Here is a 14,958-nt window from a genome sequence, read left to right as displayed (position 1 = left end):
CACTGCCAGGGACGTGTCAAGTGACAGGCACGTGTCCTATGTCACCAGAAACGTCCCCACCACGTAAATAAACCACCGTGATGGATTAATCGCTGTGGACATCGGGTGACTAAGCTGGTTAGCTCCTAAGCGCAAGGCATCATTCTCAGGAATGGCGGTCAAACTTAGTTGGACAAAATATAAATATCCCGTGCACCCTGTATGCCAAAGCAAGGAAACTCTAGCGGTCCGAATCAATAATCAATCGCTCACTATGCTCTGCATTTTCATTATACCTTGGCTTTGGTGGTGAAACTCGAAAACTTTGGTGTTACCTGGACTTCTTCCACCGCCTGGGACACGACCACCGCCAGGCGTTTTTCCACCCCCACCAGGAACCGGTCCGCCACCAGGCACGTGTCCACCACCTAGGTGAGCCGCCGTGAAGGATTAATCGCTGTGACATCGAGCAACTAATCTAATTAGCTCCTAAGCGCAGGCATTATTCTCAGGATTGGCGGTCAAACTCAATTGGAAAAAATATAAAAATCCCGTGCACCCTATATGCAAAGCAAGAACATCTAATTGGACCGAATCAATCATGAATCTCCCACTATGCTCTGTGTTATTATACCTTGGCCTTCGTGGCGAAACATGAAAAGTTCGGTATCACCTGGAATTCTTCCACTACCTGGGACACGACCAGCGCCAGGTGTCACCAGGCACGTGTCTCATGCCTGGGATACTTCCACTACCAGGCACGTGTCCTATACCACCAGGAACGTGACCCCCCACCCCTGAGGTAAAACGACATGTTTGCTTAGGGCATATACGTCTGTCCAGTGCGAAGACTACTGTGGACAAGCTTTCGCTCTCAATAATGACTGTAAACGTCGACTGTGCGAAATAAAAACCGTCAATGTCCATTAAGCACTATGGTAAATAACTTCAAGCCTAAAGAATTATTCCTTAATTCCCCGCAATGCAGTATCTAAATCATACGTTGCTTTGAGTGCAAGTCCTTAGAACGTAAGTACAACCTGGGACGTGTCCACCACCTGGCACGTGTCCACTGCCTGGGACGTGTCCACCACCTGGCACGTGCCCACTGCCTGGGACGTGTCCACCACCAGGCACGTGTCCACTGCCTGGGACATGTCCACCACCTGGCACGTGCCCACTGCCTGGGACGTGTCCACCACCTGGCACGTGTCCACTACCTGGGACATGACCACCACCTGGCACGTGTCCACTGCCTGGGACATGACCACCACCTGGCACGTGCCCACTGCCAGGGACCTGTCCACCACCTGAAATTAAACCACAATTGCGACATAGCGGCTATCAGGTTGGGCTGCTAAGTAGGGAAGCTAAAGAGCTCAAGGCTGAATTCTCAAGAATTCAGCCTTGAGGACACTTTTGCGAGTGGTTGAAATGCAAAATGCCCCTGTACATTAAGTGGCAACGTAAGGAACTCCATGAGGTGCAAATTAATAGTAAATCCGCCACTAACCAACGCCTCATTACGTTATTCTTGCTTTTGCATGTAAACCCCAGAACTCATAATTTCCACTCTTTCCTGAATGGCTTCGAAAACCGATCCGCAATGTCTTAACGGAACCTTTTTCCTGGGGGGGGGGGTGGGACGGTACACTAACGATCTCAAAGGATTGCCTAATAAAACAAGGGCGGCTCTATCGCCTTGGTAAGAATTCGTCATCCAGCACTCGGTGGAATAACTATGAAGCAGCAAATATTGCTATGTAACTGCCCTGAAAGAACCGAAAGCTAACTTCCAGCAACATATTTAACCATCCATGTTAACCGACAAGCCGAGAAAATTTTGGTGCGTAATTAATCCTAGCCATAACAGCATGTCTCATCTAATAGATAATAATGGCTTACATATTGCCGAATCTGATTTTGCCAAAATATTAAACAACGTTTTCTGCAGCAACTTCACCAGATATACTGACGTGAAACCTACTTATCAACCCGGTTGCAACTACTCAACCATGGATCCTACCCCCATTTCGCCCTCTGGATTTCCTAAGTTGATTGATTCACCAAAGACATCAAGCCCGGGCTCCGACTCAAATGCTCCTAAGTTTTTAAAAAGTGCCAGTGCCATTTCTTCATTGTTTCTTGCAAAAATTTCTCAGCAATCCATCGATGACGGCGCTCTCCCGCATGACTGGCAATGCAGGAAGGCTGTTCCGGTACACAAGTCAGGTAGTACAAATTCACCCGTCAACTACCGCCCCATATCATTAACCAGTATTCCTTGCAAAATATTAGAGCACAACATTTACACTAACAATGCCTCATTTTTAGAAACACATCCCTTCTTTTCAGACGCGCAAAATCGAATCCTCAAAAATCTATCTTGTGACACACAACTGGCATCCTTCATTCATCAGCTTCACGTCACTTTAGATCGTCGGTCACAAACTGATTGTATTTTCTCGACTTTTCGAAGGCTTTCCATAAAGTAAGTCCTAAATTACTGCTCATCAAACTCAAACAACTAAACCTTGATAATAACATCAATAGATGGATAGAAGATTTCCTATTTAACCGCGCCCAGTTTGTAACCGCCAATGGGTGTAATTCTTCATCTCGCGTCGTTCACTCTGGAGTGCCGCAGGGTTCCGTCTTAGGTCCCCTTTTGCTTCTAATTTGCGGTAATGATTTACCTCTTTGTTTTTCTTCTAACATAAAACTGTTTGCGGATGACTGTGTCGTTTTCCGCGATATTAACAGCCTAAACGTCGTCACTACCCTTCAAGATGACCCTTCAATCTTTTCCTGGTGCACGACTTGGCAAATGGAACTAAATACTACCAAATGTAAGGTATTGTGTGCTTCCCCAATATCACCTTTAACAATATTCCACTCGAACCAGTAGCTTCATACCGTCATGTAGGCGTACACATCACCGCTTGTTTAAGCTGGTCACTCCACATCCGCTCCCATATTAATAATGCAAATCGCACGCTGGGTACCTTCGCCGCAACTTCTCCTCCGTGCCTGCCTGACTGAAACTACTAATGCACAAGACACTGATCCGTAGCGAGCTAGAATGCGCCGCTGCGGTATGGGTTCCCCGTTCAGCTAATAAATGCTCTTGAATTAATTCAAAATAATTCTGCTCATTTCATCCGTCACAACCACAGCCGTCACGCTAGCATTACTGCCATAAAGAACTCACTCCAACTGCCGTCTCTCGCTTCTCGTCGTACGCTTTTCCGCCTCTGTCTATTTCACAAAATTTATTATTATAGTCCAACTCTTCCTGACACACTTATTTTTCACCTTTCTTACGCATCAAACAGCATTGATCATTCTAATAAAGTTGGTGTTATGTTATGTCTAACCAAAACATGCAGTGACTCATTTATCCCCAGAACATCTGTAGACTGGAACCACCTTCCCGGATATGTCGCCATCATCACTAATCATCACTTGTTAGCTATCATTGTATAACGAAGCGCACCAACTTACCTGTTTTCTTCTTACGCAACCTTTATATTTTTCCTGACATTCTATGAGTAAAGAAAATAATGTTTCACCCCCCTCCATAATGCCTTTGGCCCGGAGGGTATTACGAAATAAATAAAAATTACACATCATTCTTCTAAGGGCAATCATGATGAGATGCGAAAGCATCGCGGGGGGTGCAGATCGAGTTTCCGTTTCTCTTATGTGACTTATGAGACGGTGGTTGTCGAGGCGTTTGAATTACCGCTTGCCGACGCAGACGTTTACGTTCGGCTTCCCGAGCATTCCTCTGCTCCGCGGCGGTGGCGCTGCTGCTGCAACTAGCGCCGACGTTGACGTTGTTCATGGCGTTTCGCACACCGTTGCACCGACAGAAAATGACAAATGCACAGCGAAGGCGCGCTTTCGCAGCCTCGCAGCTTCGAGATTCGCTTGCGGCGTTGCCATTTACATTCAGCTTCGCGAGCGTCCATAGCGCTGTTGCGAAGGAGAGTGCAACGCTTGCTGGCATTACCGTTTACCTACATCTTCGCGAGCGTTCATGGCACCGTTGCGAAGGAGAGTGTGACGGGAGCGAGCGCGCGCCGCATTATACAGGGTGTTTCAAGAAATGTGTCCAACCTTCTCAAAAAATCAGGAAAATGCGATATTTGATTGCTGCCTTCAGAATTGGTTTTTCTGTAGTGGCAGGAATTTTAAGATGGTTGGATTGGATTGGATTGGAAAAACTTTATTTAACTTTTTTAACGAGATTTAACTTTAGTTAACGAGATTATTTGGGACTGTAATTAAAATAATTACATTAACTTTTTAATTAGTGGAGTTAGGTGGTTGTGTCAAATGGGAGAATTGAAGTTCTTCATGCCAGAAACCCAGCCCAACTTTGAGATTTCGAAAAAGTGGCATCTAGTAATAATTACGAAGTAATGAAATTCAACCAAATTCAATGGCGAAACCTAAACAGAAACAAGAAAGAACGCAACTGTCATGTTCTTCTGAGACGTCCAAAATGAGTGAATGACTTTTTCTGTAGCGCTAGGCATCTTAAGATGGTTAGAGACACGACTTCAGACAGTAATTAAGAAAGTTAAAATAATGACCTTTTTAATTAGTGGAGTTAGGTGACTGTGTCAAATTGGGTAATTGAAGTTCTTCGTGCCAGAAACCCATCCCAACATTGAGATTTCGAAAAAGCGGCCTCTAGTAATAATTACAAAGTAATGAAATTCAACCGCATTCGATGGCTTTCGCTGTTGAAAGCCGTTGCAATTCGTTGAATTTCATTACGCCACAACAATTACTAGAGGACGCTTTTTAGAAATCTCAAACCTCAGCTGGGTTTCTCGCATGAAGAACTTCAATTCTCCCATTTGACACAATCACCTAACTCCACTAATTAAAAAGTTAATTATTGTAACTTTATTAATTACTGTCCTAAATGGTGTCCTTACCTACCTTAAGATTTCTGCAGCTACAGAAAAAGCAATTCTCAAAACCCCGAGCAAAGATCGCCTTTTCCTGATTTTTTGAGAAGGTTGGACACATTTCTTCAAACACCCTGTATATGAGCGCACAGCAGTGGCTGGAGAGAGAGAAACGGGAGAGGAGAAATGAAGCGGAGGCAGTGCTCACGCCGCCTCCTCCAACCTGCGCTCACGCGAGGAGAGGGGGAGAGTTGGCACATACCGCAGTATGGGTGCGGAGGCCGCAGAACGGACACTGCCCCGAGCTTAAGACGCTTTCGCATCTAATAACTAAATAAAATAAATAAAGACAAATTACAACCTGTGGGGTGGCCGCTGACTGATGGCTGCCAATACGAACGGGTCTTTTACCGGGCACGTGTCGACCACCTTGGACATTCCCATGTCCAGGCACATTTCTTATGCCTGGGATCTGTCCGCTACCAGGCACGTGTGTTGTGCCACCATGAACGAGTCCACCACCTGGCCAACCCGCCGTCATGGCTTAATTGCTGTGAGTTCCGGCAACGGAGCTCCGTGAGCGTCGGGCACAAGCCTTCATTCTAAGCTCTGGTGGTCAATTTAAATTGAGCAAATGTAACATTGCCATGTACCCAGTGTGCAAATGTAAACTATTCCGAGCGGTGAAAAACAATCCTGAGTACCTCACAGTGCTGTGCCTAATATTTATATATTGGTTTTTGTGGGTAAACACCAGAAGATATTTATCACCTGGTATTTTTCTACTACCTGGGACCCGACTACTTCCATCAGGCACGTGTTCAGTGCCTGCGATGCGTCCACTACAAGGTACGTGCCATGTACCGCCAGGAACCTGTCCACCACCAGGGGTGTGGACAGGCTCCTTATACCACCCGGGGTAAAACGCCATGGAGGCTTAGCGGATATTCGTTTCATCGTTTGAGATGGGAGGCGCAAGGTTTCATTCTTATTATTGGTTAATGCTATCTGCGTGAAGTTAAAAAAGGCTGCTTCGCACTAAGGTGCCCAGCCTAAAGAAAGTGCGGAGCAAGGCAGCCTTTGTTTCTCTTTATATTTCTCTTTTGTTCCTCTGCTTTCCTTTTTCTCTCATCTCTGTTTTTTTCCATATTTTTACTCTCTCTTTATTACTAATTCTTTCTCACTCTCTCTTTCTTGCTTCCTCATTCGTCCTCTTACTCTATTTCTTTTGCTCTTTCTCTTTCTGTCTTTCTTCCCTTTCTTTCTTTCTATTTTTCCTTTCTTCCTATGGTATCTTTGTTTCTCTCTCTCTCTCTCTCTCACTCTGTCTTGCTTTCTCGTCTTTCTGTCCTTTATTCCTCTCAATTTGTCCCTTTCTATTTCTATTCTATGCTTCACCTTCTACCCTCCTCCTATCCCTCCTCTTTGCCCTCACTTCCCTTTCCTACCACCTTACTATACTATACTATGCCCTGCTAGTGTGCCTGGAGAGCCGAGTGATTAGGACGCTCGCCTCCAGATCGTGGGTACGCGGGATCAAATGAAGCCTCGCCAAGAATTTCTCTCTCTCTCTCTCCTTCTCGCTGTTTATTCCTCTTTCTTTCTCTCTTTCTGTACTCGTTCTCTCACCCATCAGAGTTACTCAATCCCGCTCTTCAGAAATGTACGCACGTGTTTTGGGAGGAAAGAAGGAGATGAAGAGGACTGAGGGCAATAAAGGACGAGGACAGCACGTGCCGATTCATAATGATACCGACGTTTCCGTTCGCACTAGACGGCGCAACAAAACGCTTAAAGAGCTCCGCAAGTAAAACGTCCATGTACGTGAAGCACTGACATAAGTTGAAGTGTGTGCGAATTCATTCTTAATCCCACGGTGTGCTGTGGCTCTTATTCATATCTCGGTTTGAGCGCAGAAGACCCCAGAGCGTAAGTACAAACTAGGAGGTGACCACCACCTGGGACAAGTCCACTGCCTGGAATGTGCCCATCACCTGAAATCAAATCCCAATTGTGGCATAGGGGGGTATCAGGTTGGGCTACTCAGCAGGGAGACTGCACAGAACTTATGGCTCTATTCTGAACAATAATGTTTGTTTGCGATTGGGCGAAGTCTAAAATGTCCGGATACATCAGTTATTAACCTGAACAACTGCACATGGTATAGATTGATTCTGAATTTCCATGTGTATAGTGACTCATAATCTTACCCACGTTATTGCGCGAAAACCCCAGAACATTATTACAGCCAGGGATGTGGCCACCACCTGCGACACGTCCACTGTTGGGGACATGTCCGCGAACCGGCGAGTGCGCACTGCCTAGGATGATTGCTACTCAGAGTGAGCCTCCCACAAGGTACGTGTCGTGAACTTGGAACCTTCCCATAACCAGTGACGTGTTGAGTGCCACCGTAAATATGTCCAGCCCCTGGGGTAAACCACTAGGGTGTCTTGGTGCCTTCTACTGAGCACAATAAAATATGCAATGTTGACTCAGCATTTGCCGGCAATTTCGACTGGGCGAAATGCAGAACCCTCGGTTGCGCTAGCACAAAGATGAGAAACGAAAAGTTGTGCGAATTAATCTTGAATCCCTCACTGTGCCTCGTATTCATGTATTGGCGCAGCCAGAATATTAGCACCTGGGACCGGTCCACCGCCTGGTACATGTCCACCGCTGGGGGTGTGTCCGCCACCCGGGACGTGTCCACTTCCTGGGATTCGTCCACTACCAGGTACGTGTCCTGGGCCTCCAGGAACGTGGCCACCACCTGGGGAAAACCGCCATGGTGGCTTAGTGGCACGGGGTCTAATAAGCACGAGATATATTGAGCGCAAGTCTTGATTCTCATAAATGCCAGTCAATACAACTTGGGCGTAATACAAAATGCCATTGCGCTTTAAGTTATTAGGTAAAAAGCTCGTCATGGTTCAAAATAATTTTGAAATTGCCCACTTTCCTGTGCCCTATTATATATCGGTTTTAAGACTTACCTGCCATGGTGGTGTAGTGGCTATGGTGCTCGACTGCAGACCCGCAGGTCGCGGTATCAAAGCGTGGCCGCTGCTGCAGCATGTTCTATTGAGGTGAAAGTGCTTGACATCCGTGTACTTAGATTGTAGTGCGCATTAAAGAACACACGGTGGTCGAAATATCCGGAGCCCTAGAGTACAGCGCTTCTAAATCATATCGTGGTTTTGAGACGTAAAACCCCATCGATCATTATTATTTAAGAGGTATCCATCATACCATATTAGCGCCTGGGACATGTCCACCGCTAGGGACGTGTCCGCTACCTGGGATATGTCTGTCACCCGGAAAAGGTCTCGTACCAGGCACGTATCCTCCACCTGGGACTTGTCCATGACCAGGAACGTGTCCGCTGCCTGGGACGTGTCCGCTACCTGGTACGTGGCCACCACCTGAGCAAAGCCGCGAAAGTGTCTTAATGGCTGCGCGGTCTGCTATTGAGCACAAGCGCTACCGAACGCAAGTCTTCATTGTAAGTGTTGCCAGTCGGTGTCAGTTCGATGGCCGTAATTCAAAACAGCAGTGCGTTGTAAGTTGCAAGGTAAACAAGCTCTAAATAGTCAAATTATTCATGAATAACCCAGTGTGCTGCGCCTTATGGTCATATCTTGGTTTCAAGCCGTAAAGTTTCACCGACGATTGCGATACTTCCTAATCAAAATTTTGAACGCAGCTGTTTAGGTGTTTTCCATTTTTGATAAGCTGAGGCAAAAAATTTGAGAGATACATGATTGTATGTACAGTTGTTTACATCGGAATGAGTAGCGTTACTGGCGCGGACAATTTCGTGCAAACCATTTCACATCAACCGCCACAGGTGGAGTGTAGCGCGACCACCTCGCTAACCGGGAGGCCGCAGAAGGCAACTCGTGGGCGCGTTCCGCAACAGCCGCCGCAGCCAGGCCTCCTTTAATACAGCGCTTTATTTCCATATATAGTATCGGTGGACTACTTTGCCGCATATTGTAGTGGAGACGTCATCGGTGACCGTATGAAGTCACGCACTGTTGTGGTACCGCGGGGGGCCGCCGAGGAGAATGTCGTCTCGCCATTGTCGTTCCCTCATCCTCGCGCTCTCCTGGCTATCGCCATCCTTCATGCTCCAGTGTCCTCCGCGTTCGCTCTGTTTCGTCCTCCTTCGCTCTTCCGGTTACGACGGCGCGCGCGCCGCTCAACGGAGGAACGGGCGCCGAAGAGCTGCGCTCTAAAAGAACGGCTGCATGTTTCATGTTACGGCAACGCCAACTGTGTTTGAAGCTTTGACTATCCCCCGTTGTAGCAAGGTAACCATGTTACATATTGCCCCAGCAACTGGCAGCGCTCGAGTTCTAGGCAGAACACTGTGCACTGCGGGCGTCGCAGAAAAAGAGAAATGCTGACAGCGCTCATAAGCCAACCGAAGCCTGCCACAGTGCACCTGCCAGCCCTGCATGTGCACGAGCTCCGACCGAGGGGCCAGCAAGCGTGATGAAGGAAGAAAGCGAGTTTAGAGGTCAGTGGGTCGTGATATCGACAGACTCCACGTTCGCTCTCTTTCGTCCACAGTTTGTACTGACGGTTAGGACGCTGACGCCGCTCAACGCAGGAACAGGCGCCTGAGAGCTGCACTCTAAAATACAATGACCTGCAGCACCTGGAATACGACCACCGCTACGGACGCGTTTGCTGCGTGGTGTGTGTATACTACTAGGGAAAGGTCTCGCACCAGGCACGTATCCTCCACCTGGGACGTGTCCGCTGCCCGGGACGTGTCCGCTACCAGGAACGTGGCCGCCACCTGTGGAAAACAGCCATGGTGGCTTAGTGGATGTGGGCTATAGAGCACGAGGGTTAATCGGCGCAAGTCTTTATTTTCAGAAATGTCAGCCAATGTCAATTGGCCGTAATACAAAATGCCAGTGTGCTCGTTATCAGGCAAAAAAGTTCAAAATAATCTAAGTTAACCATGATTTACCTACTGCGATGTGCTTTATAGTCAAATCTTAGTTTCAAGTCGTACAACACCATAACCTGACACCGCTTGGGTCACGACCACCGCTACGGACGTGTCTGCTACATGGTGTATGTCTATAACCAGGTAAAAGGTCTCGCACCAGGCACGTGTCCTCCACCCGGGACCTGCCCATGACCAGGAACGTGTCCGCTGCCCGGGATGTGTCCGCTACCAGGAACGTGGCCACCACCTGAGGGAAACCGCCATGGTCGGTTACTGGCAGTGATGAGTGCTGTTGTGCACAAGGGTTACGGAGTGCAAGTCTTTATTGTCCCGAATGCCAGTCAACGTCAATTGGCCTTAATAGAAAACGCCAATGCGCTAAGGTAAATGAAGCTCTAAGTTGGCTGAAATAATCATGCATTGCTCATTCTACTGCGACGTTGTTATTATATATCGGTTCAAGACGCGAAACACCATAGCCTACCATCACCTACGACACGTCCGCCGCTAGAGACGTGTCCAATACATGGATATGTCTGCTACAAAGAAAAAGTCTCGTACCAGGCACGTGTCCTCCACCTGGGACTTTTCCATGACCGGGAACGTTTCCGGAGCCCGGGATGTGCCCGCTACCAGGTACGTGGCCACCACCTGACGAAAATAGCCATGGTGGCTTAATGGCGAGTAACGTTTCCAGTTCCCGGGATGTGCCCGCTACCAGGCACGTGGCCACTACCAGACGAATATCACCATGGTGGCTCAATGGCTGTATGGTCTGCTAGTGAGCACGTGGGTTACTGAGCGCAAGCGTTGAATGTCAGAAATCCCAGTCAATGTCCATTGGCCGTAATACGAACACCAGTGCTCTCGATGTTATAAGGTAAAAAAAAGGTCTAATTGGTCGAAAAGTTTCATGATTTACCCACTCTGCTGTGCCTTATAGTCATATCTTTGTCTCAAGTGGTACAACACCATAACCTAGCACCGCCTGGGACACGTCCACCACTATGGACGGGTCTGCTATCAGATGTATGTCTGCTACCAGGAAAAAAAAGGTCTTGTACCAGGCACGTGTCCTCCACCCGGGACTTGTCCATGGTCAAGAACGTGTCAGGTGCCCGGGATGCGTCCGCTACCAGGAACTTGGCCACCACCATGGATTTTAGGGCCACACACAAAATCCATAGTGGCTTAGCGCTTGTGGGGTCTGCTATGGAGCAGGAGGTTACTGAACACTGGTCTTGATTTTCAGGAATGCCAGTCAATATCAACTGTCTGTAGCAGTATATGCCAGTGTGCTTTCAGTGGTAAGGTATAAAAAAGCTCTAAATGGTCCAAATAATTCGTGAATAGCCCACTCTGCTGTGAGCTCATGATTATATATTGGTTTCATGACGCAAAACACCATAGCCTACTGCCACCTGGGACACGTCCGCCGCTAGAGACTTGTCCACTACCTGGATATGTCTTCCACAAGAAAAAAGGTATCGTACCAGGCACGTGTCCTCCACCCGGGACTTGTCCATGACCGGGAACGTTTCCGGAGCCCGGGATTTGCCCGCTACCAGGTACGTGGCCACCACCTGACGAAAATAGCCATGGTGGCTTAATGGCTGTCGGGTCTGCTATTGACCACTTGGGTTACTGAGAGCAAGTACTGCATGTCAAAAATCTCGTAATAATATCTGGGGTTCAACGCCCCAAAACCACGAGATAATTATGAGACGCCGTAGTGGAGGGCTCCGGAAATTTCGACCACCTGGAGTTCGTCACCGTGCACCTAAATCTAAGTACATGGGCCTCAAACATTTCGCCTTTGGATCGGCAGTCGAGCGCCATAACCACTAGACCACCTTGGCGGGGCGTCAGAAATTCCAGTCATTGTTAATTTGCTATAATAAAAACACCAGTGTGCTCGAAGTTAGAAGGCAGAAAAGCTCAAAATGGTCCAAACAATTCATGAATTACGCACTGTGCTGTGGCTTAGAGTCATATCATTGTTTAAAGTCGTACAACACCATAACCTGGTACCGCTTGGGACACGTCCGCCGCTACGGACGTGTCTGCTACATGGTGTACGTCTACAACCGGGAAAAGCCCCGCACCAGGCACGTGTCCTCCACCCGGGACTTGCCCATGACCAGGAACGTGTCCGCTGCCCGGGATGTGTCCGCTACCCGGGATGTGTCCGCTGCCCGGGATGTGTCCGCTGCCAGGAACGTGTCCGCTGCCAGGAACGTCTCCGCTGCCACCACCTGAGGAAAACCGTCATGGTCGGTTAGTGGCTGTGATGTGTGCTGTTGTGCACAAGGGTTACGGAGCGCAAGTCTTTATTGTCCGGAATGCCAGTAAATGTCAATTGGGCATAATAGAAAACGCCAATGCGCTAAGGTAAAAAAAGCTCTAAATGATCCAAATTAGTCATGAATTGCCCATTCTACTGTGATTTTAATATGATATATGGGTTCAACACCATAGCCCACTGTCGCCTAGGGCACGTCCTAAATTAAAGCAAGACCTGCCACTATGCTGTGCCCCATAATCGCACGTTACAGCCCCAGAACTGAATTATCATGTCGGTTCTATCCTGAACTAGGGACACATCCACGGGTAGGATTTTGCCCACTGCTTGTAACAGCAGTGAATTTGGTCTCCTGCTGGTGCCTGTTCACTTGTTCCACGTAAGCCGCTAGTGATGCGACCATTGTCTGCACGTGTACACTGAAATAGCACGTCGGTTCTATCCTGAACTAGGGACACATCCACCGGCAGGATTTTCTCCACTGCTTTTTACAGCAGTGGATTTTGTCTCCTGCTGGTGCTGTCTACCACTTGTTCCACGTAAGCCACTAGTGATGCGAGCATCGTCTGCACGTGTACGCTAAATTAGCACGTCGGTTCTATCCTGAACTAGGGACACATCCAGCGGCAGGATTTTGAAAACTGCTTGTTTATAGCAGTGTATTTTGTCCCCTGCTGGTGCTTGTTCACCACTTGTTCCACGTAAGCCACTAGGGATGCGATCATCGTCTGTACGTGTACACTGCCTATGACAAGTTCACGTGTGGATCACTAGATTATATCAACTACTTAGACAATGTCTGCTGCCAGGAATGTGTCCAATACCAAGCACGCTTCCGGTACCATCAGTGTCTCTGCTGCTGCTTGTATATACACTAGTTCGAATTCATCTGACACCATTGACATTTAGTTTTTCTGTTATGTGCCCACTATCAGGTGTTTTACCTGGAACATGCTTGCCGCCAGGTCGATGACCGGGACCGGGCCGCTTGCCACCAGGATATTTCCCAGTGCTCGGTGAGGAGCCGCCAGTGCTGTCGTTTGCTAAATTCGCGGTTTTGGAAGTAAGATGACAGTGGTTCATCAGTTACACTGATTAAGAGACCTATTTTTTTGCAGTGGCGTTCTAATGACAGACATCTGATATGAAATTTTTGGTTTCTCCCTCACACTAAGTTTATAAAGCATGATACACACTAAACGTCGATTAAACCATTGTGCATATAATAAATCGAGGCATACATGAACCCACTTGCGTTATTACCGAGGTCGATCATACAGCAGAGGCTAGTGCAGATTCAGTGTTCTACATCTATGGTCCTTACTAATCCACTTGGTGCATAATTCGAGTCACGGCTTCTTTTTGCTGTCATTGAGTAAATATAACTCACTGTACTAGGATCTGTATATCGTGGCTTTGCTTCAGTGGTGTACACTATACGAAATGTAAGGAACATATCTGATTGAGAGAGAATTGTGACAATGATTATCAAAAGAAATGCAACAAAATATTTGGAATGACTCTTATCCCGCGAGAGATAAGGGGGTGGCGAATGAGTAGAGTAAGCTTCCTGCTGGTGAAAATGGAATAATGATTGTAATCATTCGAGATGGACTGCACTCTGAAGTCCGCGGCTATTTATAAGTAATTAAAGAGCTTTTGTAACCGAGATCCCAATTTTATTTTACACCACACTGCGGTCAAAAGACCAAGCTCGGGGTTTAACCGAAACTTATTCACAAAATCATCATCATCATCATCATCAGCCTGTCTACGCCCACTGCAGGGCAAAGGCCTCTCCCATGTTCCGCCAATCAACTCGGTCCTGTGCTTTCTGCTGCCACGTTATACCTGCAAACTTCTTAATCTCATCTACCCACCTAATTTTCTGGCTCCCCCTCACGCGTTTGCCATCTCTTGGAATCCAGTCACAAAATACGTTCACTCAAACATTGGAAGCAATAAAATGGTGAGGCAATAGAGCATAACATAACAAAGAAATATAATTAAAGGAGAGCAAGATAATGCAGAGCATAAGTAGGAAAATATATGGAATGTGAGAAATTCACAATAGCCTATTTTTTATGTTTACGAACGGAAAGATGCTTAGTTAAGATATCAGGATTATCTTCACAAAATGCTTCAGGACGTCTATTCAGTGGTAGTGCAAAGGAAGAAAGACTTAATGAAAATATTAGTATGTGCGATGTAAGGTCCAAGAGTAAATACTTGTATGTCTAGCTTGTTTAGAAATTTGTGCCCAAATAGGTTTCTGAACTAATGATTAATTTAGGAGAATAAATCGGCATATGTTAATATCTGAGCCGGGGAATCTCTTAGGTATTGTTAATTATGGACATTATTATTCGCCATAAGCGCTTGTTGGTTAATCGTTTCTCAGGTAAGCATTATAGGGTCATTCCATGCCAACTGTCCCAGTCTGGGCGCTCGACAAAAATCAATTTCTCTGAAAAAATCTGAGAAAATTACACACATATGGACATTAGTTCTACAGTATTTTCCCAAACTATTTTGAGCGGCAAAAATTTGTCGGGCACGTGAGCGCCATTTGAACTTCTCGATATCGTGGAAAACCAGGTACAAAAGAAAAATTCGCTATAAATGGACCGTTTCATGCATTCATTCGAAACTTGCTTTTTGTGTTTTGGGGGCATCGTGCTTTCATTATAGCACGGGTTCTTAGAGTAGCTTTATATTTTTCACTCCTTGGCGGGTAGGTAAAGTTGAGTAAATTGCAGCGTTTTCGGGAATGTTTTTACAAA

This window comes from Rhipicephalus sanguineus, chromosome 3, assembly GCF_013339695.2.
Source record: "Rhipicephalus sanguineus isolate Rsan-2018 chromosome 3, BIME_Rsan_1.4, whole genome shotgun sequence".
Classification (NCBI taxonomy): domain Eukaryota; kingdom Metazoa; phylum Arthropoda; class Arachnida; order Ixodida; family Ixodidae; genus Rhipicephalus; species Rhipicephalus sanguineus.
This window is presented reverse-complemented; position numbering follows the sequence as displayed.